We start from the raw sequence: 16,814 nt of genomic DNA on the forward strand, positions 1-16,814 counted from the left end.
CTAGATAAGTTTTATTTTTTTTCCTATTTAAAGTTCACCCTAAACACTGGGATAGCCACGTAAGAAAAAACTCCCACGCTTAGAACAAAGAAAAGTATAAAGCAAATTCTTCACTACATGTCCCCAGTGTAGTTCACTTTCATTTTAATTTATAAGGGAGCAGAATGTAGCTTGGCAGGTCACCTACTTTTTCATCTGCACCGTATCTGAATCACCTTTTTTCTTTCTTTCTTTTTTTTTTTTTTTTCATTTTTTTTTTTTTTTTTTTTTTTTTTTTTTTTTTTTTTTTGACAGGTGTTTACAGATGTTTTGTTTGTCATGGGTCAATTAATGACTTACTGGCTGATTCCAAAGCCTGGGAGTTTCTGTCAGATCTCTTTCTTCACACCTAAAGAAAATGGCAGGAAAGCTTCCAGGCAATATTGTTGTCCTAGTAGCTGAATGCCCTGAAGCACAGAAGTGGAGCACCTGCTCACAGCTGGGTCCACAGGACAGCCTGGAACCACTCTTCTTTTCATGGATGTGCATTTTGTGTCACAGCAGAAGTTGCTGTTGCTCCACCATAGGCTGCAAAATAGGAATTCGGACCTCAGAACAACCTGGGTTGTGTTGTTCATTCTGATGGATAAATAAGAGAATTCTCCATTCTGATTTATGAGATTCTTAAAGAAGTGGAGCCTGTTACCTGTTCACTCTGACAATGGTCACTGGAACAATAATGCATTCTATTTTTTTTTTTTTTTTTTTTTTTTTTTCATTTGAACAGAGAATCTGTCGCTGCCCCATCTCTGGAGTGTCCAAGGCCAGAAGCAACCTGGAATAGTGGAAGGAATCCCTTTCCATGGCAGAGGATTGGAATGAGATGAGCTTTAAGGTCCATTCCAGCCCAGGTCATTCTGTGATTCTATGATTCTCTTCTCAGAAGGACTTTTTTAAAAAATGCAAATATTCATGAGTATTGCTATTTTTTTTTTCTTAGACTGACAACCTTTTTTTTCTTAATTTTCCTCACATTATATATATATTTATATATTTATACACATATATTCTAACAATTATGTGGCTGATGTTCTGGGATAATCATGGAAAGACACTGATACAGATCTGTAATGAACAAAGCATACCAGCATGTCTGGAGAAAGAATCATATGCTTGAATTGTCTCAAATCAAGGGCTGGTTTACGTAAACTGGAGGAAACACAGACTTGAAAAAGAAGCTTCTTAGAATCATAGAATGGTTTGGGTTGGAAGAAACCTTAAAGATGATTTAATTCCAGCTGTATATAGAAATTAACTGATTATTCCTTCATATTTAATGAACTATAGAAACATAGAATGTCCTCTGGCCCTGCACAGGACATCCCCAAGAATTCCATTGTCCAAATGCTTCTTGAACTCTCTTATTTTGGTGTTGTGACCACTGCCCTGGGGTTCCTGTTCCAGTGCCAGCCACCCTCTGGATGAAGAACATTTTCCTGATATCCAATCTAACCCTTTTCTGATCCAGTTTCATGCCAGTTAAGGTGTGTGAGTCTCAGTTGCAATTATGCTAAAATAAACCCACAGTCTCACTTAAAGTGCTCTTTGCAAGGTGGCTGAAAAATTTTTATTGGGGAGGAGTCACAAGTTTTTTGTATGGAAATTTCCTGTTCTGCATCAAATTTTGGCTCACATTGGCACCAATTTCACATTCTGAGCCACATTTCACTAACCACTAGAGGAATACTGGGCTTGACAAATGATGGACTCAAACTTCACAACAATGCTATTTTGGGCCTGTCCAGAGCARGAGGTATTGAAAATCTGTCCACTCTGATTTTCTTCAGGAGGTATCCTGCCCAGAATTCCAAAACCTTCACTGTGACTTTTATTGCAGGATTTCTCCAGATGTTTATATCTCTTTGGACAGGCAGATTGCTCATTGTGTAATGCAAGGACACCACACGAACGTTCCACTCTACTCACCATGAATACGTAGATGCACCAGTGCTATCAGCAGGTGTAACCCCCCTGAGAACCACTCTGAGAGTTCTGAGCTTTATTATTCTTCAGAATGGATGTAACTATACATTAATTCACTTAGAGAAAAAAATAGATGATACAGAGGCAAGATTTCCATGGGGGCAGTTGACTCCAGCTCAGCTGTATTATGATGCAGCCCCAACTGTATTATGATGGCTGTGGCAAAAATCTCTTTGCCCATCAGCACAGGGGAAGAAAGGCAGTGATCCCTCAGCTGCCTGTCCCTCAGTCACTGATTATTCTGCTCACTGTTCAAGCATAGACTAATGTGTGAAACAAGGACTCACAGATTATATGATTTATTTGGGGTACTCCCTTATTCCCTGCACATGGGTAATATCTCCTGAAAGTTCTCATGAAGTTAGAAGTCAATAAAAGAGAAACTGGCAACATTACACTACAAAGCAGAACTGAAGGAAAATCTCAGCTAGCAGTTGACTGTTTGWTAATTAGTAGTTTATTTTGACAGTTATAAACTCTTCTGTGCAGCAGAAGTCGCTGCAATTKAAATGTTTCACAAAAACACTAAAATCCTTGCCTTTGTCAAAAACAAAAGGAATTCTTCAATTTTTCTCTTTTGTTAGAGTTCAGGCAGACCTTCCCCTCACTCCAGCATGTGAGGCACCCTGTCACAGGAGATCAGGGTGGCCAGCAGGACCTGCCTTTCCCGAGCCCACACTGGCTGGGCTCATCCAGTACGAACTGTGTGATGGCACTTGAGATGATCTGCTCCACGGGAGAGCTGCTGCCTACTCCAGGACCAGGAAGCTGCCTGTTCTGCTTTCCTGAACTGCAAAAAACATCTCAGTGCAGCTCTGGCCCTCGGAGGGGCTGCTCACCAGGAACCTGCAGCAGCGGGAGCAGGGCAGCGGCGTCAGACACCGGCGCGGCCACTGAGGCAAACGCAGCCAGGCTGAAAGTAGCAAGTTTTCCACCCAGATGGAGATTTGCTTCACGTTTAGATAGGAGCCTGTGCAGAGGGTTTCTAGGAACAGTGGCCTGTGATCCTGCAGCAGCTGGCTGCCCTGGCAGTGGACAAAACAGAAGGAATATCCCATCAGATGCTCCATGGAGCACGTGCACTCCAGCACCACGCGGATGTCAGAGCACCTCTGTGTCTGCTGCCTCAGGGTGTCCTGCTCCAGGATGAAAGARAGCCCAGGGGGTGGCCTCAGCAACACGAGCAGCTGGTAAAAGATTCTGTTCTCAAGGATACTCCAGGATTCATGGCTGCCATCCGTTCCCCTGGCTGGGTAAAACTCTGGCATGAAAGTCCTCCGGGAAAACTCTCGGCTGATATACAGGAGGTCATGCACCAAGTGCTTCAGATTCCTGCACGGGTCAGGCAGTTCCTGCGCTGGTGAGATGGCAGATTCAGCCAAATTCTTGGCACCATCCCATTCTCTGTTGAGGTCTTGTTCCCCCTGGTGATCATCCTCCTGCTTGCTGCTGGAGACAAGCTTCCTTTGCCAGGCCAGCCAGCAGAGCTCTGCWAGCAAAGCTGCTGCAGTGACCCAGAGGAGCCCTTTCTGGAACATGGAACGGAATGGTGCTTCTTCCAGGGACCTGATCTTCTCAACCTCCTGCCACAGCCGTGTCATCTCCTGACTCAGGAGCTCCTCGTGCTGCCACATCCTCTGTGCCGTGGCCGTGTCGATCCGTGGATCCTGTGTYTGCCTGGGCAGGATGGCCAGCGTGGCCATCAGGAGGGTGATTGCTGCAGCCATGGCCTCTGGGAGGTGGGGAAAGGGGTCAGCAGCTCAGGGTGAGAGGGAGGACCAGACTGGGGCAGCAGGACGGGATCTGCCTGGTGGTGGCTCCTGCTGTGACCTGTTCTCTGCGATGTCACAGCCACCAGAGCCCCATCACAAGGCTGACAAACCCCTGACTCCATCCTGACTCCATCCTGACTCCATCTTGACTCCATCCTGACTCCATCGCCACCCCCTGCTCAGTGGGATCTGGGCATCACAACACTGAGGGCCAGCACACCCACAGGAGCTCCCAAGGGGGCCCTTGGCACAGCAGACAAACCCCCAATTTCCCCCACAGAGAGTTCTGAGCTCCTCTGACCCATCCCCAGTGCAGACCCCTACCTGGCCCTGAGGGGCTTGGATCTCTTGCTTTGGCTACAAACACACCCTGGGCATTTGCCCCAACCCTCACCCAGCCCTGCCCAATTGTGGAAAACAGCAAAGAGCTGAAATCAGAAAAAAATATTTCAGTGCCTGGCAGAATCAGAAGGGAGCCTTGAGATTGTGCTGAACTATGATTAAGTTGAGCCTGGGCTTATGTAGGATAAAATTTAGTGCATGTTCCTGCAATATCTAATAAATATCGACAATCAGCAGAGACACTGACTTGCCTGTTATCTTTATTACTAAGGCCAAGTTTAATAGAAGAAAGACTTTGTGCCAGACATAAGACAATGTGTCAGTGATGCTGTGGGATGTGGAGATGAGATGTCCAGCTCTGCCCTGAGCTCAGAGACTGAAGTTTAGCTGAAGAGGTCGGTGCCAGACCCTGACTGTCCTGAGGGGACAGAGCCAGCCCACAGAAGGCCTGACTTTGGTGAATCTGAATTGCTCTGAGTTGTTCTGGCCAGGTGACCAGCAGAGCTCACAGACAAATGTCAGGGGTTTGTGTGGCCCCACAGGGATGGGATTAGTAGAAGTTTCTCTTTTTGCTGATTGTTTTTAGCCATAAAGAAGAAGCTCACACAGAGGGACACGTGCAGGTGTTTCAGCCCGGAGACAACAACATTGACAGCGTGGAGAGACAGCAGAGCTCGGGGACAGAGGATGTGACCTGAGTACACTTTGTGATTTACAGCTGAAAGATCCTCTGCAAACACAAAATCTGGAGGAGAGATCAGGCTCTGCTCCCAGGCAGTCAGGGATRGGATGACAGGACAGTCTTGAGCTGCACCAGGGGAAGTTTATGTTGGACATGAGGAGGGATTTCTTCACAGGAAGGGTGATTAGAGCTTGAAATGGGCTGCCCAGGGAGGTGGAATCACTGTCTCGGAGATATTTAAGGAAAGGCAGGATGTGGCACTCAGTGYCATGGTGGTGTTGGGTCATAGGATGGACTCAGTCACCTCAGAGGTGTTTTCCAACCTAATTGATCCTGTGATTCTGAGGGTATGTTCGGAGTTACGGCATTAAATTAGGTGGAGGTTTAGGGCATTCTCTGTGATTTTCCAACACTGAGGGCTGCTTTTACTGTTTAGCCTCCTAGACACAAAAACCTCACTGTAATGATGTTTCTAGCAGGTGGTATTTTGTGCCTTGTAGTGCTCTCAGACTTGGCACCATTAAAAATCCCCTCATTTTTTCTTATTTTCATGCTTAATACAGCTAAATCTTTTCCCCAGTAGACTCAACAAAATGCAAAACTCATTCCCTTTTATATTTCTGTTTGGTAGATATCTATGGATATATGAATATATTGGTATTCACGATATTGAATTTTATTTATTCTTACTCTACCCTCCCTGTCTCTCCTCTTTCCTCCCTATATCCATATTTATTGCATTAACTTTATCAGTCAGTCTTGAATTTTATTGTGTCACCAAAGGAAGAATCTATTTCATCAGCAGAGGAGTGCACCAAGCCTTCTGAGGGTTTTTTCCCCCATTAAGAAAAAGCATTTCCCTGGTAAGCATTTCCTCTTTTGGAGCATTTCCAATAAAGGTGTTTCCAGAGGCCTGAATTTCAGCTGTGTCAACACCTGTATTGATATTTACAGGGACATTTTATAGCTTCAGCAGGAAGGGRTTGGTGTGAGCCTATTTAAAAAGATATTATTTAACGTATTTTTCTAAAATGTCTCTATAGAAATTAATTCATCCTTCTAGATTTGATATTAAGGTAACCGGCCATTGGATCAAACTCATGAGATAATTTTATGAAAGGTATAACCATGAAGAAGCAATTTGTCTGATAGAAAGTGAGAAGGATAGGCAAGAGGAAACACCCTCTACTCTGTCTTAAGCCCTCACTGATTTTGTTGCCGTGCTCCTTCTTTCCATTTTGAAGCAACATAAATTAGAATTAGGGATGAATTTAGATATGATTTGCTGATATGAAAGTCACTATTGACCTAACCTTAGAAACTTACCCACAGAATGTGGGAGCCATGTTCCAGTTAGACATCCCAGTCTTTGTAACAATGAAACTCTCCTGATTTCCATACACTCCAGACCTAGACCTAAAGGAGTAATTTTTGCAAGTTGTTTTGTCTTTAGCCTTAGTTATGATTTTGAGACTGCCGTGTCTATTATGGTTTGGAAACATATTTTCTCTAATACATGAACATTGTTGGTGGAAAATAAAATGTAAGCTAACACTCAGTTAATTCATAAAGAAGAATCAGAAAACATAAAGATACATTGCAAAGCCTGGGGAGAGTATCCTGTAAGAGAGATAAAAAGAGAGACCCCTAAAGGGCTTCAAAGAATGAATAAAATCAGAATGTTTCTGTTGCTGCCACAACATGATATGAATGCTGAATTCTTCAAGCTCTCCCTCCCGTCTCCTTCAGAGCAGGATATCTTATTTGCTTGCTTCCTTCCTTTTGGGGCAATTTTTGTTGCTCTTCTGGCGAGTTTTGCCTTATACCTGGTTTTACACAGCCCTGTCAAGACTTTGTCTTGTGTTCCTTCTTCAATTTCACCTATGGATCCATCTGTACTATTTGCTCATAAACTTTCATTTAAGGGAACAGCTCCTACCCCACCCACTGCACCTCTTTCAAACAGCAGCTGTGCAAGGCTGGCCTCATAAATATATTTAGTAATCTTTATTTTGATGTGAAGCATTACTTTTAAGTAACTCTGTTGGATTCTTTTAGTGCCTCTCTAGGCAATTACATGTTAAAAAACCCCCAGCATTTAACACTACATCCATTTCTTCCCCTTTCCTGGGTTCTAAACCCAGACTTTTCCATTTCAATCTGCCTCAGGATATTTTATTACCATATTTGCTTGTGTTTAGGCCATAATTGTTTCTAAGTTATTTCATCACATATATTCTAATGAAACGTGCCAAACCAATGCTTGTTCTTTGCATGGTGGATTTTTAGGAGAGATGAGTCAAAACTTCTTGATGGAAACAATCTTCATGGAATTTGAACATCCAAAGTCAAGCAATTATTTTAAGGTATTCATAGATACACCTTTTATCTATCTGTCTGTCTCTGTCTGTCTATCTATCTATCTAACTTTATCAACACACACAGACAAACATTTTAATTGCTGTGACAACTTTTCCTTCCAGATTTTTCTTTTCTGATAAAGAGAGAAATTATTATTTTATTGCTGGTGCCAGTACTTGAGGAGGTTTTTTTCCTCATTCCTAAAAGAATCCGATTTGGTTTTAAATCTCAGATTACAGTCATGGCTGGAGTCTAACATAATTTCTAAAGATTGTCTATGAAATCTGTGTCTAAACAAAACGAAAACAAACCAGTTTATGTAATTCTGGACAATATATTCTGACATAACCATAACAAGGAAAGAAGAATTCACTAGTAACTAGCATTTTAGCTCAATCTTTTCCTTACAGTTTGTGAATAGTAACCTTCACAGCATTGCTCAGTAGATTTTGAATTAATTCTCTTTAGAGAAAAACCTGTCCTGTTCATGATCATGAAGGAATGGAAATAACCAGGCCTGTTCTGAATGCAGGGGAAAGGGAAACAATCTATTTCCCATTGGAACAAAACAGAAATTATTTGCAAAAAATATTGTATCCTGCAGTTTGGAAGAAACTCTATTCCTATCAGTGATAGATCCTTAAAATTCTTACATTGTTTCATGTTTTCCATTCTCAGTTATAGAGACCCATTACTTTTCTCTTTTTCTGTGTGTACAATTGTCTCCAGAATACGTGTCTTTCAACTTTCAKCTTTCCAGAGGAATTAAATTATATCTGAAAACTTTTTACATTTGTGCGGTTTGGCTCCCCCAATTCTCTCCAGACTCTGCTTTCCCCACCACAGACACACAGTAATTGCATAATATCGATGTTATTCCCCTATTTTTCAATTCTAATTCTGTGCTGCCATACTTCAAAATATCAATTTGTTTTTGAACATCTACAGTGTATATGGGATAAGACTGTACTGTTAACTAAGCTGTCCAAACTGATTTGCTACTTTTCAGACATTTTAGGTGTTTTAATTTATTTACTTCCTTACAGTGGAAATAAACTTCCTTTTTTAAAGTTTATAGTCTCCTTATTTACCACATCCCTTCTGCTCATTAAATTCTTCCTATTTTTTTTTAATTGAATCATTAATAGTGTCCCTGTTGGATCATGACAGCTTTGCTAGTTGTAGTTGTCATTTTCAGTGTATCAGAGCTGACCCAGAGTGTGGCTGACAGTGACACTGCTCYGAAATGAAAATTTAATGGGGGTGCCAACTCCTGCTGGATAGGGAGTTTGCATGAGAATACATATCTTCAAAATAACTGTTGCTAAATCATGATGAAGGAGAATGAAAAATAGAAAATCTTACAAGAGGAGATGGGGTTTTTTCGACACTGAATAAAGCAAAAAGCCATGTGGAGATATGATATAGAAATAAAGTAAAATAAGTGATATTAGCAGTGTTATTGCTAATAATTAAAATTTTTGTTGCTAGAAATGATAATGCTGGGCAACACCATGAAGTACCATCCACAGGAAGAAATATTGCCCTAAAGAATTCCTAGTCTGGGTTTAACGATGATCTGTAGCTAAAATTAAGTTCTGCAGAAGACAAAACAAGTTATTTTGTTTGGTTGCTTTGTGAAAAAAAATATTAAAAATTATCTATGAAGAGGAAAAGCCTAAGGGAAGATAAGGAAGATTGGAGACCGCCTAAGAGAAAGATGGGAGGAGAAGRGAATGCCAGACCAATGGAGTCCCAAGGGCTGAAAAGAGAACTAGGGACAATGGTCCTATTTTAGGAGTATGCCCTGATATCTGTCCTAGCATGAGAAAGAGTGCTAACAGAATCTGTAACATCGTTACTGCTTAAAAGCTGAAATTGGAGCACATGTGGCGCTGGACTGAGCATTTCCAATCTGAATTCCCTTCCTAGACTCAAGGAACACAAACTTGGGAGGAGATCTCCCTTTAGCACAGGAGTGACTCCCTCTTTTCTCTCAAAGCCAAGCAGGGRTGGTGCCACCAATGCTCTGTGCCARCCYAGTGKTTAGAAATCCCAGGACACAGAGCTGGGGATTTCCCTGAGGCTGTAAATAATTCAATAATTTAAAGCACAACTTCTCCCAGCAAGGACAATGCACCAATTTCCTCCACAGGCACCAGGCTGGACCAAAGACACTTTTCAACCCTCCCTCCATCACTCCTAAAAAAATCAAAATTCAAGGTGAAAAGATAAACAATTTCCAGACAAAACCAGAGTAACTCTGGAACCTCACAGCTAGCGCTCTCTTTCTGGGGATGGCAGTGTCAAACTCTTTTGGCAAGACTGAATTAAAYAGCCTTTGAATAAAACATGTGAACAACATCAGGAACAACTACTAAACCCCCATGTGAGTCAATCCATCACAGGGCTACAAAACCAAGCTGCTTTTCCTGTCTCTCTCCCTGCCCTCATAATTCTTGCACTGCTGAGTTCAGCAGCCCCACTCCTGTGTGTGTCTTCACACAAAACTCCACGCTCTGCAGGCAAAGCTGGGCACAGGCACCAGCACCAAAGGAAATACTGATTCCTTCAAGAAGTGCTGCTGATTCTTCTGCTCTGCAATAATCCTTCACACAGGGTCCCAGTATGTGTACAGATTTCACTGTTACATTTAGTATTTTTCACATTTCAGCTACAATAAGGGGAAAGATTTACGCTTTCCAAGTGTTTCTTCCCAGCTTCATTAGATTGAATATTTCAATAATTTCTTTAATTGGCATTTTCAATTAATCTACCTCACAGAAACATCAATCTCTCTCTATATGTGTCTTATTCAAGTGCTTCATACTGACAGAATATTCAAATAACTCATCTACCCTTGTGTCAGTCTGGCAGAGGCGGACTGCACTCAGTAGCTGGTGTATTTAATAGTTGATTTTGTTGCCTGCATTTCTTATGAAAAGAGATCACAGGATGTTAAGTGCTGTCAGTAAATGTTTTTAGAGCATGATATTGTGTTTGAATTATTCCATTCTGTATTGCATTGGTCTGTTGAATATCCAGCCCAGGAAACAAGGCTTGGATCTATGYTCAGTCTTTGTTTCCATATTGATGGGTTTTTAACTGTCATTTTTCTTTGTAATCTTAATCACGAGCAAACTGATTATTTATTTATTTTATAATGCCCCCCAGAACATTACTCTTTTGCCTTTGATTTCATGGATCTGTAGGTAAACCTCTCATATTTAAAACTTAACTAGTGCTGGTCAAAACTTGCATTTTCCAATAGACTTTTTTTTTTTTTTAATAGGAAAATTATGTACACCTATTCATAAATATTTCCAATAACTTTTTTTAAATGCTCAGTGATCACCAACTCACAAAAGTTGGATCAAAAATAAAAATAATCTACAACCACACTCTGAAGACCTGAAAATCTAGAATTCATTTTCCAAAATGAATACTCCCAGCACATACTCTAAATAAATATGCATTACCATTTTCTGAGTAGAGCAGCATATTTCTCCTGTAATACACTTTTTTATGCTAGCCAATAGATTTCTGCATGATGCTTTGTAAATAAAATAAAACTTAAAATTATTTTGGACACAACTGTTTATTAAACAAAACTTATGTGTTTATTTTGTGCTATTAGAAAATATCTGTATGCCCTTAAACACTGTAAGCGGTATGAGTYAGAATGTTCATTAAATATTTCTTTTGCTGTTGTCTTTTGACCTCCTGTTTTCCTCCTGCCTTTTTAAAATACTAAACACTTTAAAAACTTGAACACTGTAAAATCCCCTGAGCTGAGATAAGTGAATATTTATTTGGAAAGTGAATATTTATTTGGAAAAAGGTGAAGGTCAGTGTTTATAAAAAGGACACTAAAGCACTTTAAAAGGGAAGTAATCTCTCACATTCCAGCTCAGTTAAATAAAATACAGGGTTTCCTGTGTCTCAGGTTTATTTTGTCCCATCTCCTGGCTGAAACAACCCCCCTGCACACTTAATTAACCCTCCCTGTTTTCCTATCTTTTCAATCACTATTTAAATCCCCCTTCTTCTTTTGACCCTGCTCCATTTTGTTTCAGGGATGGTTTGCTGTTGGTTTTTTTCCCCTCCAAATACAGGCTCATATTTGCTCTGCTGTTATTTGTAGTTTGAAGTCTGAGTGGTGTCWCAAGATTTTTCACCACACTTCTAATCATTATCTGCTTTCCACTCTCATTTTGCTGCTGCTACAACTAAGGCCACATGCAGAGGGACTTTGTAGGAGAATTCAGCTAAGTTTTGTTTTCTCAGATGAGCAATGCTCTTGCTATAAGTGCCTGTCATCACAAGCCTTTAGAAAATATGTCATGGAGACAGGGAGTGACTGGGGAAAACAAGAAACAAAATAAAAAAGCACAAGTATGCGGCTCTAGTTTTAGAATTAGAAATTGAGGAAAAAGCCTTATATAATACATCAAAAGAGTTTTATATAAGTGATTTATTGGGTTTGGTATAAGTGATTTATTTGGTCTATTTTTGGTCTAGGCTTTCAGTGTTATAAATAACAGAAAGATCTCTTTCAAACAGAAATACAACACACACCTTGTAAGACAGAAACTTTCCCAATTCTCACCTAGAGAGATGAGGTGCTGCTGGATGTAAGTCATAATTCTGGCACACTGTCAAGTGTTTCTCCAAAAATAARACTTGGAAACATTAATTTACAGCTTTGGAAGTTAAAGGGTAGCTGCAAGCACAGAGAAGAGTTACTTCTCTTCCAAAACTCATCCGAATTGCTGCCATAGTCCCATCACAAACCCCACAATGCCAGATTCTCACATGATGTGTCCATTACCATCTTCTCTCTGCTTCTTCACCCAGGAGTGGAGGCGGTGCTGGATCACCCACAGCACAGGGACAATGTGGGAGCACACTTGGGAGGAAATAACAACAGCGTATCTGATGGAAGAGCTCTGTGCCTCTGCTCYCAGATGAATAATAATATTTATTCTGCCTAAATGGGGTAAGCAAAGCTGCTTTTTGATTCCCCATCTCTCTCATGTGCCCACAGTGAGCAGGGAAGAGCTGGCACTAGGTACCCATCTTCTGTGAAGCTTTTTCTTAGAACCACTTCCTGCACTGGCCTTGCATCTATTCAAAATTACTCTTACCTGGGAATAGGCAGGTTTTTCCCATTTATCTTGGGTTATTAACAAAACACCTACAATCAATACTGTCCTAGGGATTTTTTTTTTTTACAATCTCATTTGAAAATTAAGGAATTTAAAAACATAATCTCAGAAGATGCTTCTGACCCGTGCCTAAAAATGTCCAAGGACAGGTTGAACAGGGTTTGGAGCAACCTGGTCTAGTGGAAGGTGTCCCTAACCATGGGAAGGGGTTTGGAACAAGATGATCTTTAAGGTCCCTTCCAACCCAAACCATTCTGGGATTCTATKATTCGATTCTCACTCTGGACWATTCCCAAACATACAAATATTTAATGTACTTTCCAAGCCCTCACATAACAGAATGAGATTTTTCTGCTGTTTTCTAAGAAAACAAAACTTATTCTATCCCAATGTTTCTGGATCATTTTTGCATCAATTTAGAGGGAAAACCTGCAGCTCAGCCACATTGTTGAACACAAGAAAATCTGCKAGGTGGAGATTCACAGAAAGAAGGAATCACAAGTTCAACTTCTCACAGATGTGGTGGCTATTTTYTGCACTCCAAAGGRTATGATGGACTCAAGCCTGAAATGYGATGGTTGTTCTCTGAAAAAGTTACTTTTTGTAGTTTATTAACAAGGGGAGCAGGCTCATAAAAACAGTAGATGTGCCTTGGTGAAAGAAATAATCTCATGAGGTTGATGGTCTCAAAAAGATTGTGTTGAAAAAATGAACAAAATATGAGTTAAACTGATACTTTTTTCTTTGTTTTATTAGCAAACTTAAAGTAAGTTTGAACACTTTTTCCCAGATGAAGTTAAATATTTTCTCTTCTTTGGATGTCTTTTAAAAATTAATGTCAATACGTCTTCAGATAAAACCAATTTGAAATACTAATGAAAATATTTCAGTTTAAAATGTCAAGTGAAGACATTTGTTTTTTATTCTTTCTCTCTGTGATGACATTTGAAGACAGAAGAAAAATGGGAAATGAACTGTGCTTTTTTAGCTTAGTTGGTTACTGGCTGACACGAAAGTTTACACCTTTTTTTTCCACCATTGATTAGAAAGGCCACTGAAGATGATTTTCCACAAAGCAGACTGAGTATAAAGAAGAATTCAACCAACACATCTGAAAAAATATATTTTTTGTGGGAAGAAAATAGAGAAACTCAAAGAGAACAAGGACCTGCTCTATGTAGAATATTTCTAGACAATCACAAGCAAATATCATATAAATGTGGTTAATTTCTTACAGACTGATACAGTGTGAAATATTTCACTTGATATCTAAGCAAATTAAACACTCTTGGCAACTTTACCTGTTCAGGTTATTTTCTGGTGAGCTAAACCACAGATTAAGAGCATCAACGTGCACTTTCTATGCTCAAGGGCCGTGCTAAGGTGAAATAAGTATCTCCATAACCTGGTATTTAGATTTGAAGAGAGTGTGACAGGGAGAAAACAGAATCAAAAGCCTCAAAGGAACAATAGAGCTTGTTTCCAAAAATATTGATCGAAGCTTTGCTGTTTGAAGTCAGCTGGGCTAAGGCAGGTGGCTGATGAGCTGAAGGATCGTGCACTGTTTTGACAGGAAGGCAAACATATCAGTTTAAATTTAACAATCCCTCTACTCAAGTTGTCATTTCAAATCTTTCTTATGCCATTGACCTGACATTTGATCAATAAAATTATGACATTTTATGGCACATCAGTGATATAACAAAATATTGATTGAAAATCCTAGAGGATGGAAAAATACCAGAAAGCATATATTACATAYGTGGGTTTTCTTTTGGATTTTGGGGTCTTTTTTTATAGTAATGACCTCTTTTACATCAAAGAATTAACCAGGTTCACCTTTTCCATAAAACTTTGTTTAGTAGTTACTGAAATTGTATCAGGGGATCATTTCTGATTGAAGAATCTTGGACTGGCCCTAAAGGAGGCTGGTTAGCTGAACTCATCATTTTTTGTCTGAATATACACCTTGAAAGGTATTTGTTCTCCTTGACTGTTTCTACTTCAATCTTATTTTCATCTTTCTATTATTTCTGTTTGTGAGAAAGCATTATTGCAATTTTTCTCGAAGTGTAGCTCGATACYCACTCTATGCATAAAACTAAATCTTTATGAATGATGCCAGAAGGTATATTAAAATGTTATAATTTTAACAGTATTGTCAAAGCCTAAATGGAAAAAAAAAAGCCTTATTTGAAGACTGACCATAAAACTCCATCTACTCAAAACAGCCTAAACTAGTGTAAGTTTAGAAAATTGTACTAAAAAAAAAACAACTTTGTAAGACATAATATAACTAAAATGCAGAAAACCATTTTTGAGATGTTAGGAAGGTGTAAAAGCAACACAATTTATTTGGTGAAGTCAAAGATTTGACATCCATTACCCTACATTTTTTCATCATTTGAAAGAGTGCAGCAGTGTCCACATTTTGGACATTGAGGTTTCTGTCTATAGCAGCAACATTCCTATTATCTGTGTAATTACCTCATAAGTTACTCTCCCAAGAGCTGAYGGGTGTGATTTGCATAACCTGTTGTGGACACATGCATTCAAAAAAATTAAACAAATCTACAGAAAGCACCAGCAACTTTGTCCAGCCCCATAATTACAGACCCTGGAGCGTCTAGCACAGCTCAGCCATCTGCTCCAATGAATCCCTGCTTGCTTCATTGTCCAAATAAAGCAATTTTCCACTTCATATTAACAGTAGTGGAGATACCCCCTTAGAGTACAACATTCCTTTTTGCACACTAAGGATCTTATGAGTGAGGGAATAGGCATTGAGGAACCGATGTGCCCAATTAGATTTAGACTGAAATTATGGATTTAAACATTTTYCCTCAGCTGTGYAGAGCTTGACTTGAGCCACTCAAGATTAACCATGTGTTTCTTCATGCTAATTCTTCTCCTGACCACAACAACTGGTCATTTTCAGCATAAAAACATCAACTGTGGCTTCACAACAGGCTAAAGATGAAAAAGCAATATAACGAGAGAACTCTTCACGAAATGCCTCATTTTCTTATGCCCAAATTCTCAGGGTTTGCTACTGGCTAGAGCCAGAGACAGGAAATTTAGATTTGGATCTCACCAGCCATGTACGTTCTCAAAAATTTGATGGATTGATCAAATGGCTCCACACAGGTCAAAAAGTAGAGATAACTGATACTAAATTGATCTCTTGATTTGAAAAAGTGGGAAGTGCTGTTTCAATGTGTTCCTGTGATGTGTGGGCATTATATGTGTCCCTGCAAAGACGCATACTTGTATTATTCTTAACTCTTTCTTAYGGCTTCATTTTTAATACTTAAGAGTCTATTATATGAAACAGTGTTTRCATACATTTTTGCACTGTTTTTAGATTTTCTCATCATATGTCTTATTAGTCTAAACTGCAAAGACAAATTTTCCTCCACAGACAGAGGAAAACGTGATCACTACAATTGCCTGACTGACCACAGATCTTCCTCTGAGTGCCACAGTACAGATAAGAGGTGAAAAAGATGAACTGCCTAAATTAAGTGTATTTTCAATTCATTAACTTTGTAGTTGGAGTGTTCACCTCAGATGTAGAGACCCTTTGGTTGAGAGAATTTAAAATTCCCTTGATCAGTATGAGTTTTCTTCCATTGAAACAGCTGGAAGCCTTTRTGGCATCATTTTTGCAGACCTCTTGGTGAAGTTATTTCTGCATCAAAGGTATGAAATTTAACACGGCTAGGGAAAAGAGAAAAAATGGGTTTGATTCTATACATCCGCTGGATACCTTTCCTGCTCCTGGCACCACACTGACCAGGATCCAGTGCCAGCCTCAGTGTTGATGCAGCAGGTCCTGTTCTGCACTGCACACCTTCCCCAAATGTTTGATCCTTTTCTCAGGTGCTAAAAACCACCCAAACTCCTGTGTGGCCAGAGGATCCTGGCTGATCAACAGCAGTGTTTGGGGTAGGAAATGCTGAGCATATCCCAGATCTCCTGCTAGAACCAAGGGCTTGGTTCACATGTGGACACCTCACACCATTCTGGATTTGTAGGGTATTKTGTGTAGCCTCTGCTGCCTCCAAGGAGCAGGGATATCTGTTCTCTTCTGTGATTCAGGGACAGTACAAAAGCAAGGYTCCATTTATAGCTTCAGCTGAAAAWTTTCTATTTAACCTTAACTTTCTAGACCAAGCTGCCGCTTTCAGCTCTGGATCACACTGTGTTCCAATCCCAGTGGTTTAGCTAAATGCTGTTTCTCACATTTGGATGTTGAATGAGCAGTTGTGCAGTTGGAACAAACAGATTATCTTCAACGGCTCCATGGAACATCATCAAGTTCAACAACTGAGGATCTGATCCACTGATAATGACATGAAAAAAATCAGCAAAATCTTTCTTTGAGTCAAAGATGCTGGMACCCCAGTTATGAATCCCTGCTTGAAAACATATCCTTACACTTGGCTGGACACAATGAAATAACAA

The sequence above is a fragment of the Malurus melanocephalus genome, unplaced genomic scaffold (genome assembly GCF_030028575.1).
Source record: "Malurus melanocephalus ecotype Western Australia unplaced genomic scaffold, MMel_1.1 scaffold_27, whole genome shotgun sequence".
NCBI classification, from domain to species: domain Eukaryota; kingdom Metazoa; phylum Chordata; class Aves; order Passeriformes; family Maluridae; genus Malurus; species Malurus melanocephalus.